Consider the following 13,108-nt stretch of genomic DNA (forward strand, 5'->3'; position numbering starts at 1 on the left):
TCTGCCAGGATTGCTGGTAGGTGATGGAAAGGGGGTTGTCCACCACATCTGACAGTTCTCTCAGCACCCTCGGGTGAATCCCATCTGGCCCCATTGACTTGTGCATGTCTAACTGGTCAAGTAGGTCACTAATCATTTCCTCCTTAATCATGGGAATTTTGCTATTCCTCCCTCTCTGTCAGCCAGTTGCTGAGGATGAGTACTCAGGAAATATCCATCTTTACTATTTTAGACTGAGGTAAAGAAGGAATTAAGAACCTCAGCCTTGTCCTCATCCCTTGTCACTAATGTTCCCTCAGTATCCAATAAGGGCTGGAGATTCTCCTTGACCCTCCTCTTATTGTTCATGTACCTATAGAAAGACTTTTTATTATCTTTTACAGAACTAGCCAGTCTGAGTTCCATTTCAGCTTTAGCCCTTCTGACTTTCTCCCTACATGATCTCACTACATTCCCACAGTCATGCCAAGACACCTTCCCCTTCTTCCACAGTTCATAGATTTCCCATTGTTTCCTAGTATCCTCCCAGATCTCTCTGCTCAGCCAAGCTGGCTTCCTTCCTCACCAACTCCTCTTCCAACAGACTGGGACAGCCAGTTCTTGTGCTGCCAAGATTTCCTTCTTGAGGAGCAACCAACCCTTTTGGGCTCCTCTGCCCCCAAGAGCTGCCTCCCATGGAATCTTATTGAGCAGCTTTCTGAACAGACCAAAGTCAGCCCTACAGAAGTCTAAGGTGATTGTTCTGGTGTCTCCCTTAGTGACTCTCACTCAGTCCACAACTGCTCAGGAAGAGCATGCAGAATGAAGGCAGATATTAAACTACTTCTCTGAATAGTGCAAAAAGCTCCTAAACCCCAGGAATGGCTCCCTCCAACCTGGTCACTTCCCATAGCTGATGCATCGGACCTCAGGACAAGAGAGAAGGGTCAGGTCCACACTGGTTTTCCGATGCTGCCTAGCCTCCCAGGCACATAGCCTTTCAGATTTCCCAGACCCAGGGATGAAGGGATGGAGAGGATGGGAAAGGAGGCAAGGCGCCAAGCACAGAGGACTCGATGCTGTTCCAGAGCTCATGGAGACTCACTGATTGTTGCAGCTTGTTTCTCTAGAAAGCAAAGAAAAATGATATTTGATCAGGTGGGACAGATTTTTATGTGATAACTGCTCATGAAGATCAAACAGAGCTTGTGCAGATCCCAAATTGCTTATAAGGGAAGAAAATTCTCCCAAAACCATGGGAGTGTCTCTTTGCCAGCCTGAGCATATCCCATGGCTGGTGCCAAGAGTCTCTGCACCAGGAAGGGTGTCCAGCCCCATGCTGGTATTTCTGAGCAGATTGCCCTTAGTCCACAACTGCTCAAGAAGGGCTTGCAGAAGTAAAGCAAACATTGAAATACTTCTTTGAAAAGTGCAAAAACTCCCCAAAGCCCAGCAATGGCTCACTCCAGCCTGCTTACTTCCCATAGCTGGTGCCCAATGTCTTGGGGCAGGTTAGATGTTCCATCCCTGCGCTGGTATCCACCAGCTGCCCAGCACATCACTTTGTGATTTCCCAGAACACTTCTGCAGGATGGAGAGGATGGGCAAGGAGGGAAAGGAGTAAGCACAGAGGACCCCACACTGTGCCAGACCTGAAGAACACTCACCCAGTGCTGCAGCTTGTTCCACTGGAAAGCAAAGAAATGTAATATTTGATCAGGTGGGGCAGATTTTTATGTGGTAACTCCTAATCAAGATCAGGCAGAGCTAACTCAGACTTGAAATTGCATATAACAGAACTAAGAAATTTCCCCTGACACCACAGGAGTGTCTCCCAGCCAGCCTGGTCATATCCCATGTCTGGTGCCAAGGGTCTCTGGATGGGGGATTGGGTCCAGCTCCATTTTAGTATATCTGAGCTGAAGACCTTCATTCCTTAACTGCTGTGTAAGAGCATACAGGACTATTTCAGACATTAAACTATTTCTTTTAAATGTTCTAAATGCCAAAATATCCCAAGGGATGGCTCCCTTCAGCCTCATCACTTCTCATATCTGGTGGAGAGGGCCTCGTCAGAGGGGAGAGGGTCCATCCCTGTGCTGGTCTCCCCAGGCTGCCCACCCTACCAAACACATTGCCTTAGGCTTTCCCAGACACAGGGATGCTGGGATGGAGAGGATGGGCAAATATGGAATGGTCTGAGCACAAAGTGCCCAGGACAGGACCCCCCACTGTGACAGAGCTCACAGAAACCTACCCAGTGCTAAAAGTCTTTTACCTGTAAAGGAAAGAAAGAGATGTATTTGGTCAAGTGGCATAAATTTTCAGGGCGTAACTGTTCATGAAGAGCAGGCACAGCTCGTCCAGTCCCCAATTTTTTGTGTTTGGGAAACGGGAAACCCCTCCAAATCCCAGGAATGTCTCATTTCCAGCAAGATCACATGCCATAGCTTGTGCCCAGGACTCAGTACTGGTCTCCCCAAGTTGCCCACTCCTCCAGGCACATTGCCTTGGTCTTTCCCAGACCCAGAGATGCCGGTATGGAGAGGGCGGGTATGGATGGAAAGGGTGAAGCACAGTGTACCCCAAACAGGACCCCACACTGTGCTGGAGCTCAAGAAGACTCACCCATTTCTTCAGTTTCTCCAACTGGAAAGTAAGAAAAATATTTCATCAGGAGGCATAGATTTTAATTTCAACTGCTGCTGAAGAGCAGACAGAACTCATGTATGCTTAAAATTACTTATTTGGGAAATGGGAAAAGACCTCCAATCTCCAGGAACTGCTCCTTGCCAGCATTTCATGTCCCTTTGCTTGTGCACAGCACCCTTGAAGGGGGGAGAGTCTTCATCCCTGGCTTGTCTCCCCAAGCTGCCTACCCGCCCAGGAACAAGGCTTTTGGCTTTTCCAGACCCAGGGATGCTGGGATGAGGAGGACGAGCAAGGAGGGAAAGGGCAAAGCACAGTGTGCCCAGGACAGGACCTCACACCATGCCTGAGCTCTCAGACATCCAGTGCTGCAGCTGGTTCCTCTAGAAAGCAAAACCATAAGCAAAACCAAAAGCAATGTTTGATCAGAGGCAACAGCTTTGGTCCTGTGGAGCTGAAATTTTGGCCTTATCCCCAATTCTCTGGGGAGTAGGACCAGACAGTCTTGTTCCTGGGAATGGATCCCTGCCAGCCTATCCCCCCGTCAGCCCACCCAGGCTTTCTGGATTTAACCCCTAACGTCAGGAACCACACAAACCCAAAGTTTGTTGGGGGTGCTCAATGCAGCCCCCTGCTCTGCCCCACTGCCCCTCTCCAGGATTTATTGAAAATCCATTACTTACTCTAAATTACAGGAAATATTCTAATCCCATTGTAGGAATTAAAAAGTGGTCACTCACCACACTGGCGCAAGATGCTGGTGCTTCAGTCTGCTGAATAAACCCCCAACCTCTGCTCAGTTTCACAATTAAAGTCTGCGTGTGACTTGAGGCCCCACCCCCATACAATGAACAGGGGCTCCGCATCCTCCTACCAAAGCCCAGAGTCAGAAAATACAGCTGCAAGCAGGACCCAGCAACAAGAGAGCAAAGGGAAACCACCATCCTCCCTGTCCCCACCTGGGTGCGGGTGCTGTAGGTGGCTTTTTCCTGAACTCTGCCTCTCCTGGCAACCTGTGCTGGTGATCAGCACTGGGCAAAATTTGGCAGCCTCAGTAGGTTTTAGTGGCAGAGTTAAACATCTTGGGATGTTCAGGGATGCAAGAGATAATGGACACCGATGGAAAGGCAGGGATCTTTACAGGCAGAAATGATCTTTAATGTTTTCTGAGAATTATCAGACGGGGAGCGTAGAGGAAAAATAACATAAACTTGGTGCAAAGCAAAACATTCCCCAAGGTCTTTGTTCTTTTCCTCAGTTAGCCCTTCCTGAAAGCAGTATAACCATGGTCAGAACCACGAGGGCATAAAAGCCCAGGGTGAAAGAAAGAGAGAGCCCCAGCTTCTCCTCACTCAGGTGCAGGTTAAATGTGAACTCCTGCCAGGCTTTCGTATTGTGCTGACTCATTGGAGGTGAAGGGTGACAGGGTCAACCCCTCTTGGTACAAGAGCAGCCCTTGGGGAATGCAAGTGGGCCGGAGCGGTGAACAGGATGGGAAAACAGGGTATATTGAGGCAGTTTGCTCAGGCAGGGCGAGTGGGGAGGGCGCAGGCAGCTCACCTAAGGGTCATCACTGTCCCAGAAGAACCAAAACCAGCTGTAGTCACCACTCAGCAGAAATCCATCACCAGAAAGAACGTGATGACAGAGTGCTAGCAGAAACATTCAGCACTCCGAGTCTCTGGCTGCAGACAGTGCCTGAGCCTTTTGCGGCTGTTGGAGGGTAGCGGTGATACCAGCTGTGTGTGGGGTGAGCGGGTGGGTGACTTGCTTAGAATGGTGGTGGAGGTGGAATGACTAAGGAGCATCAGGGAGTGTGAAAGGGAGAGAGACTGGTGGAGCTGCTCCCTGTCATCCTCAGAAGAGAGGAACCATGGGGGTGCTCTGCAAGTTACCCAACAATTGGTAGGAGTTCCCCTACCCTGTCACCATCAGACAGAAGGTGGGGACCAAAGGGACGGGGAGGAATGGAGACAAGTCCCTACTCAGAGATGCAGGTGCACCTCCTCCCAGCTGTCTTTGCCCTCCTTGGTGCCCTTGCACAATAGATTTTCTGCTCTGGAACTCAAGAAGCAGGAAAATGAGCATGTGGATGATGGCACACCTGGGGGGTTACCTAGGGAGAGTCGTCATCCCCACACCTCAAGACTGCCCCTTCAAAATACAAAATCAAGGGTAATTGTCATAGGAGACTCCCTTCTGAGGGGAACAGAGGGGGCCATATGTCACCCAGGCCCTACCTCTAGGGAAGTCTGCTGCCTCTCTGGTGCCTGAGTCAAGGACATCACTAGGCAGCTCCCTAAACTAGTGTGGCCCTCCCACTACTGCCCACTTTTCGTATTCCACATTGGCAGTGATGAAGTGACTGAGAGAAGCCCAAGGACTATCAAAAGGGACTTTAAGACATTGGGGCAATTAGTTAGAGGTGTGGGAGCACAGGTGGTGTTTTCCTCCATCCCTTTAGAAGCAGGGAAAAACACTGAGAGGATCAGGAACACACACCTGATCCTTTTATGGCTAAGAGACTGGTGCAGTCAGTGGAATTTTGTGGGGTTTGGTCATGGCCTGCCTGGTTTATTCAGTGCCAGGTTTGCTGGCAGCAGATAGGGTCCACCTGTCCCAAAGGGGGACAAGGATCCTAGCCCAGGAGTTGGCAGGATTTATGGAGAGGGCTTTAAACTAGATCTGAAGTGGGAAGGGGGTAAACCCAAGCTAGCTAGAAGTGAACTGAACAGCAGTGTGTCAGAGTCAGAGGTGAGACCAAAAGTCCAGCTGAAGCACATCCACATGGTTGGTGATAAAATACAGGGTGGCATGCTACAGTCAGAGGCACCTTCGAAAAGCACAGGAACAGGCAATTGCAAAACATCAGAAATCAAGCAGGTGGGGCAGGAAGCTTGCTTGGCTGAACAGGGACCTTCTTCTAGAGCTTAGATGGAAAAAGAAAGTGTACAGCCAATGGAAGTGAGGTCAGGCAACATGGGAGGATTACAGTGACACTATTTGCCTTTGTAGGGAGAAAATTCATGTGGCCAAAGCTGAGTTAGAGCTGAGGCTGGCCAATGCTGTGGCAGACAGTAAGACGGGTTTTTTCAAATACATCAACAACAAGAAGAGGACCAGAGAGAATATTGATCCGTTACCCGATGAAAACAGTCACCTTACTGACAGGGTCATAGACAAAGCAGAGACATTTAATGCCGCCTTTGCCTCTGTCTTCAACACAGTTGATGGGCTCTGGGGACTCCAGATGCCCTGAGTTGGAGGACCATAACTGTGGTAATGATAAATTCCTTGTGAACCCCGTACTTGTGGGTGATTTGCGGCTCTGTCTGGATCCATGTAAGTCCATGAGTCCTGATGGGATTCATCCCAGGGTACTCAGGGAGCTAGCTGATGTCATTGCAAGACCCCTGTCAATTACTTTTCAAAGGTCTTGGGAATCTGCAGAAGTCCCAGTTGACAGGAAGCTGACAAATGTCCCAATTTTCAAGACTGGTAAGAAAGAAGACTGGTAATTAGAGATCTGTCAGTCTTGTGAAATGATGGAGAAAATCATGCTGGGAGTTATTGAAAAACACCAAAAGGACTATGCTGTCATTGGTCACAGCCCACACAGGTTCAGAAGAGGAAGATCCTGTCTATCCAATTTGATTTCCTTTTACAGCAAGGTCACCCGGCTGGTTGACCAAGGCATAGTTTCCAGGAGGTTCTGCTCCATGATCTTACCAGGCACAGATATGAGACTGACTGGTCTGTAGTTCCCTGGGTCTTCCTTTTCCCCCTTTTTAAAAATGGGAGTTTGGTACCTCCAATGGTGAAACATGGAGTAGGTGTAAAAGGAGATTTGGAAGGGATCAAAGTCAATGTCAGGTGTTAGTAAGAAATGAAGTTACAGGTACTAACTTGGGGAAGGAGATCTGCCTGTGTCATTACAGATACGGGAACCAAGTGGGGACCAGCCAAGTGGATGAAGCCGTGGATCCAGAATCACAGAATCATAGAATTGTAGGGGTTGGAAGGGACCTCCAGAGATCATCGGGTCCAACCCCCCTGCCAAAGCAGCTCCATAGGACATATCACTCAGATAGGCGTCCAGGCGGGTCTTGAGTATCTCCAGTGAAAGAGACTCCACCACCTCCCTGGGCAGCCTGTCCCAGGGCTCCCTCACCCTCACTGTGAACTTCCTGTGCAGAACTTCCTATGCTCCAACTTGCAGCCATTGCCCCTTGTCCTGTCCCCACAGACACTGAAAAGGGGCTGCCCATTTCCCCCTGCATCCCATACTTAAGATATTTATAAACATTAATATAATTAGTCTTCTCTTCTCTTCTCAAGGCTGAACAGTCCCAGCTTACTCAGCCTTTCCTCACAGGGGAGATGCTCCAGGCCCTTCATTATCTCCATGTTCCTCCTCTGGACTCTCTCCAGGAGATGCCTGTCTGTTTGATCCCAGAGAGCCCAGAGCTGGACACAACACTCCAGGTGGGGCCTTACCAGAGCAGAGTAGAGGGGGAGGATCACCTCCTGTGACGTGCTGGCCTGATCCCCCCCAGGATCCCATTGGCTCTCTCAGCCCCCAGGGCACACTGCTGACTCATGGCCAACCTGTCATCAACCAGGACCCCCAGGTCCTTCTTCACAGAGCTCTTCTCCAGCAGGTCATTCCCCAGCCTGTACTGATACAAATGGTTGTTCCTTCCCAGGTGCAAGACTTTACACTTGCTTTTATTGAACCTCATCTGGTTTCTCCCTGCCCAGCTCTCCAGCCTGTACAGGTCTCTCTGGATGGCAGCGCAGTGTCCTGCGTGTCAGCCACTCCTCCCAGCTCTGTATCATCAGGTACTTGCTGAGGGTGGATGCTGTTCCCTCATCAAGGTCTTCAATTATAGATATTAAACAGGACTGGAAGATATTAAACAGGACTGAATACTGGGATGAACTGGGACTGGGGAGCTCCCCACCATTAGTGATCCTGGTCTGGATGGCTCCAAAAAAGCCTTTCCAAGATGTTTCTGAGGTAGGGAGAGCTAGTCCACCCTAAAGGGTGCAGGCAGGATGCATCATGCTGCACCTCAGACCACAGTGACATTGGTGCCTGCATGAGGCTTCCTGCAGCACAACAGGAAATGTGCACTGCATCCCCCAACTCGTGCACAGGCTGTAGGTGTTGTGGCTTGTTTTGTTACTTCACTCAAAACCCAGGGTCACTTGAAGTGTTTCAGACATAACCAACCAGCCAGACATCACAAGAAACACGATGAGGACCACCTAAAAGTTGCTTTTCCCAAGGGACAAACTAGCCTATTCAAATATGAGACTCAAACAGGTCATACAAATCCCACTGCACCTCATGAGCCCAACTGCCCCCAGCAAATAACAGCTTCTTTTCCTCCTTGACCGACCCTCTGAAATATTTCACAGTCCTGCTGACATGCAGACCAGCTCACTTTTGATGGAGTTTTGTTCTCACTGAATGATTTTCTGAGCTTCTACAGGGGCAAACACACCGACAAAGTGTTCTTCCAGCAAAGTGTGCTCCCTCAGATGTTGTATGTATGTGTGGCTTCTGATCTTTACCAAGGCAGGATCTCACACTGAATGACCTCCCACACCAGGGGGTATGAGCAGAACGATGGGAGGGACTTCATTGCCTTTGACATGGGCACGATGACGTTCACTGCAGCAGATGCAGCAGCACAAATCACCAAGAGGAAGTGGGAGGCGGACGGGACTGTCGCTGAGGACAGGAAGCAGTACCTGGAGAACACCTGCCCTGAGTGGCTGAGGAAATACGTGAGCTATGGGCAGGCTGTTCTGGAGAGGAAAGGTGAGGTGAGATGGGGAGCCTGGGGAGGGGTCAGTGTGCATGTGTGTGCCAACCCTCACTGCCACTCCCTCCCCAGAGCCCCCCACGGTCCGAGTGTTGAAGAAGGAGACCCAGGGGATCCTGACCTTGCACTGCTGTGCTTACGGCTTCTACCCACGGCCCATCACCATCAGCTGGCTGAAGGACGGTGAGGTCAGGGACCAGGAGACCCAGCGGGGCAGCATCGTGCCCAACAGCGACGGCAACTACTACACCTGGGTGTCCATCGAGGCCCCTCCTGGGGAGCAGGACAAGTACCAGTGCTGTGTGGAGCACGCCAGCCTGGGCGAGCCGGGGGTCTTTGCGTGGGGTGAGTCTGGTGGCCTTGGGCACACAGAAGGGTTCCCCTCCTCACCACCCTTCTCACCCCCAGAGCCAGAGTCCAAACCATCGACCATGTTACTGGGGATGCTTCTTCCCCTCAGTATCTTTGTTGTCATCGCCATCATTTGATTCCTCATCTGCAAGTATAATGCAGGTAAATCCCCAGAGTGTGGGAGGAAGACAGTGCCCAGGGGGCTGGCAGGGGCTGTAGGCATGGGCTTCAGCGCTCTGAGGAGCTCCTGAGCCTGAGGGTGAAGTGTGGTGGATGCTGATGCCTCTTTCTCTCTGCAGGGATGAAGGGCTATGGCAAGGCACCAAGTGAGTACTGGGGTCAGGTCTGGCTCCAGCCACTGCCCAGTGCTGGGGCGGTCTCGTGACTCTGTTTTCTGGCTGCTCACAACGTTTCCCCATCCCCTTCTTTCCTTGTCACCAGTCCCCAGGCTGGGGGAGGGGAGCACTCAGACTCCCAGAGCAGAGGGTTGGGGACAAGGAGGCTCCCCTGGGTGACACTGTCTCTTCCTCCTGTCCCTTCAGTGATCCCCACATAACTGATCCACGATGGTTGGGGAGCTGGATGTGTTCCCCCGATGCCAAGGTGCTGGAGGCAGCTGGAGCTGATCACACTGTGCCTGCCCACACTGCTGCGCTGGTGGCTCTGCTGGCTGTGGGAAATGCCTTGTTTCCCATGCTTTGGTAATTGCACAATCCCATTTTTAGCATTGTTTTAATTTTGCAAGTGATTTCTTCTGCATGTGCACAAGCAATAAATGGTCCCAACCCTCTGGCGGGCTGTGCCTCCTCTCCTGGTTACTGGGCTGCTCTCGCAGCCTTGAGTCAAGGGCTGTGCTGGTTTTCCCTTGGCTAAAGCTGGGTTTCTTCCCAGCAGCCCAGTGTGGTGTCATGTTTAGGACTGAGTTGGGTCTGAAGGTGGAGTTCATTTCCCCCCAGCAGCCCTGGCCATGCTGTGCACTGGGAGTAAGCAGGGTGTTGGTACCAGCCCAGGGATTTGGCTGCTGAGGAGTGGGGCTGCCCCAGCATCCAGGCTGTCTCTCTTCCTGGCATCCCCCTCACTGGTAGGCTGTGGGTGGGCAAGACCTTGGGAGGGGGCACAACCATGACAGCTGACCCCAAAAAACAGTGATATTTCACACCCAGTGACATCTGCTCGGCCATAAAAGCTGAGAGGAAGGAGGAAAATGGGACCTTCATTATTTATGACTTTTGTCTTCTGGAGCAACTGTTGTGACTATTGAAGCCTGGCTTTCCTGTGGTTTGGATTTGCAAGGCAAAGTTTGGGGGACAACTGCAGGGATGGCTTCTGCAAGAAGCTCCTAGAAGCTTCCTTCAGGTCTGATAGAGCCAATACCAGCCAGCTCAAGGACAGACCCACTGCTGATCAACACCAAGCCAATCAGTGACTGTGGCAGTGCTTCTGTGATAACGTATTTAAGGAAAAATCCAGCAAGTGTCAGCTTTTTGCTGCCAGAGAAATGAGTGAGAAGGTGTGAGAAACTTTGCAGCCACCAAGGTCAATGAGGAGAGGCAGGAGGTGCTCCAGATAAGAGATTCCCTTGCAACCCCTGGAGAAGACCATGGCCAGGCAGGTTGTCCCTCTACAGCCCATGGAAGATGATGGGCAGCAGAAATCCCATGTGCAGCCCATGGAGGACCCCATGCTGGAGCAGTTGGAGACACCTGAACAATGCTGTGGAAAGCCCATGTTGGAGCAAACTCCTGGCAGGATCTGCAGCCCGTGGAGAGAGTCTCACACCAGAGCAGGTTTGCTGGGGGGACTTGTGTCTCCGTGGGGAACCAGGCTGGAGCAGTCTCATGCTGAAGGTCTGTACCCCATGGAAGTGACCCACACTGGGGCAGCTGGGGAAGTGCTGAAGCCCTGTGGGAAAGGACTCATGTTTCTAGAAGTTTGTGGAAGACTGTCTCCTGTGAGAGGGACCTCACAGTGCAGCAGGGGAAGTATGTGGAGGAAGCAGCAGAGACAACGCATTATGAACTGACCACAACCCCCCATTCCCTGTTCCCCTCATCCCCCTGTGCTACTCAGTGGGAGGAAGGAGAGAAATCATGAATAAAGTTGAGCCTGGGGAGAAGGGAAGTGTGAGGAGAGGGGTGTTAAGGTTTGATTTTATTTCTCATTATCCTGCTCTGTTTTGAATGGGTAAATCAATTAGATGCATTTTATCCCATGCTCAGTCTGTTTTACCCATGATGCTAATTGTGGAACGACCTCTCCCTGTCCTTATCTCGACCCATAAGACTCTCATTATATATTTTCTCTTCCCTGTCCTGCTTAGGAGGAGAGTGGTAGAGTGGCATTATGAGCATTGAGAAGATCCCCCTCAGTCCCCTCTTCTCTGGGCTAAACAGCCCCAAATCCCTCAGCCTCTCTCTGTCAGAGATGTTCTGGTCCCCTCAGCATCTCCATAGCCCATTGTTGTTCCCTCTCCAGGAGCTCCCTGTCCTTCCTGCCCCGGGGAGCCCAGCACTGCCCACACTATTCCCGATGAGGCCTCACCAAGGTAGAGCAGAGGGGCAGGAAAACCTCCCTGACTTCTCTTGATACCCCCCGAGATGTCATTGGCTTTCTAGGCCACGAGGACACGTTGCTGGTCATGGTCAGCTTGGTGCCCACCAGCACTCCCAGGGCTTTTCCCCAGAGCTGCTGCCCAGCGGATCACCCCTATCTGTCCTGGTGCTGGGGGGGTATAACTCCCTGTGTGCAGGACCCTGCACTTGTCCTCCTTGGATTCAGTAAGATCACTCCCTGCCCAGCTCTCCAGCCTTTCCAGATCTGGCTGGGTGGCAGCACAGCCTCCAGGCATGTCAGGCACTCCTCCCAGTTTGGTTTCACTCCATCCTTTCATCCAGTCTGGGCCTGAGAGACTGAGAGGTGTTCACTGAGAGAACGGTGAAGCTTTGTAACAGGCTGCCCAGGGAGGTGGAATCATCATCCCTTGGGCTGTTCAAAAAACAGGTAAATATGGTGCTTCAGGAGATGGTTTAGAGGTTACAAGTGTGTAGGGCTGAAGGTTGGACTTGATGATCTTGAAGGTCTTTTCCCACTTTGATGATTCTATGAAACTAAGAGGCTTTCTAGCCTCTAAAGTAGAACCTAGATGTTCCCCTCCATCAGGTTCCCAGCAAACCACAAGTTGAGAAATACAATTAAAATACAATTAAAAGTGATGAACTAAAATTCAAAAAGCCAAAGTCAGACACAAAGTTTAAAAGATTAGTTTTTTAAAGCAAAGGAAGGAAAAACTCGGTGCCCCAAAGTTCCCCTCGCAGTAAACCCAGCCCTGAGGTCAGACCCCACCTCCGTGGATGGTCCCACTCCTATCCGAGGGCTCCCCCTGCCTGACACCCCCGGCTCCTCCCTACCTGAACGGGCTCCAGCGCAGCCATGGCCGGGGCTCAGCACCCCCTAGCCCTGCACATCCCCCGCCTGCTCAGCGTGGGGCTCCACGGTACCTGTGCACCCACCGTGGGCGGGGAGGGCAGACCCCAACCCACCCGGCCCCTGGGTAAGGATGGGGCAGCCCCCACCCATTGGGGAGAAAAATGCCTTTTCCAGCTTTGCCTCTTCTCTCTTTTTTTGATCACGTATTTTATCTTTTTTTTAACCCTATTTCTTTTTTTCACCATTTTTTGCCTTCTTTTTTAAAACCTTTTTCCTCCTTTTTAAAAATAATTCCCCCTTTTTCCTTTTATTTAAAAATAATTCCCCATTTTCTTTTTATTTAAAAATAATTCCCCCTTTATTTTTTCTTCTTTTACCTTGTAGACCACACAGCTCCCCGGTGCAGCCCCTGCTCTGCCCCACTGCCCCTCCCCAGGAGTTATTGCAAATCCGTTCCTGACTCTACAGGGCAGGAAATACAAATCTCCTGTGGAAAGGGAAGTTGCTCACTGGGTGCTCAGGAGCTGCCGGATGCACCAGGCTGCTTTAAAACCCCATCATCTGCTGGCTTTGAGGTGCAGATTTACATCTGTGGGCAGGATTTGGGGCCCCACTGCCAGGCAAGGAGCTGAAATTCTGCATCCTTCTACCAAAGCCCAGAGGCAGAAAATACAGCTGCAGTACCTGGGTGAGGTGCTGGGGGTGGCTTTTCCCAGAGCTGCACCTCTCCTGGCAGCCTGTGCTGGGGAACAGCAGGTCAGGGCATCCCCACTGTGAGCTCTGCCAACGGTGGGGTGCAGAACTCCAGGGCACCACCACGGGATAGCTGTCAGGCAGAGAAGGACCTGGGGGTGTTAGTTGACTGCAGA

The sequence above is a fragment of the Gallinula chloropus genome (assembly GCF_964237585.1).
Source record: "Gallinula chloropus genome assembly, chromosome: 32".
NCBI classification, from domain to species: Eukaryota; Metazoa; Chordata; class Aves; order Gruiformes; family Rallidae; genus Gallinula; species Gallinula chloropus.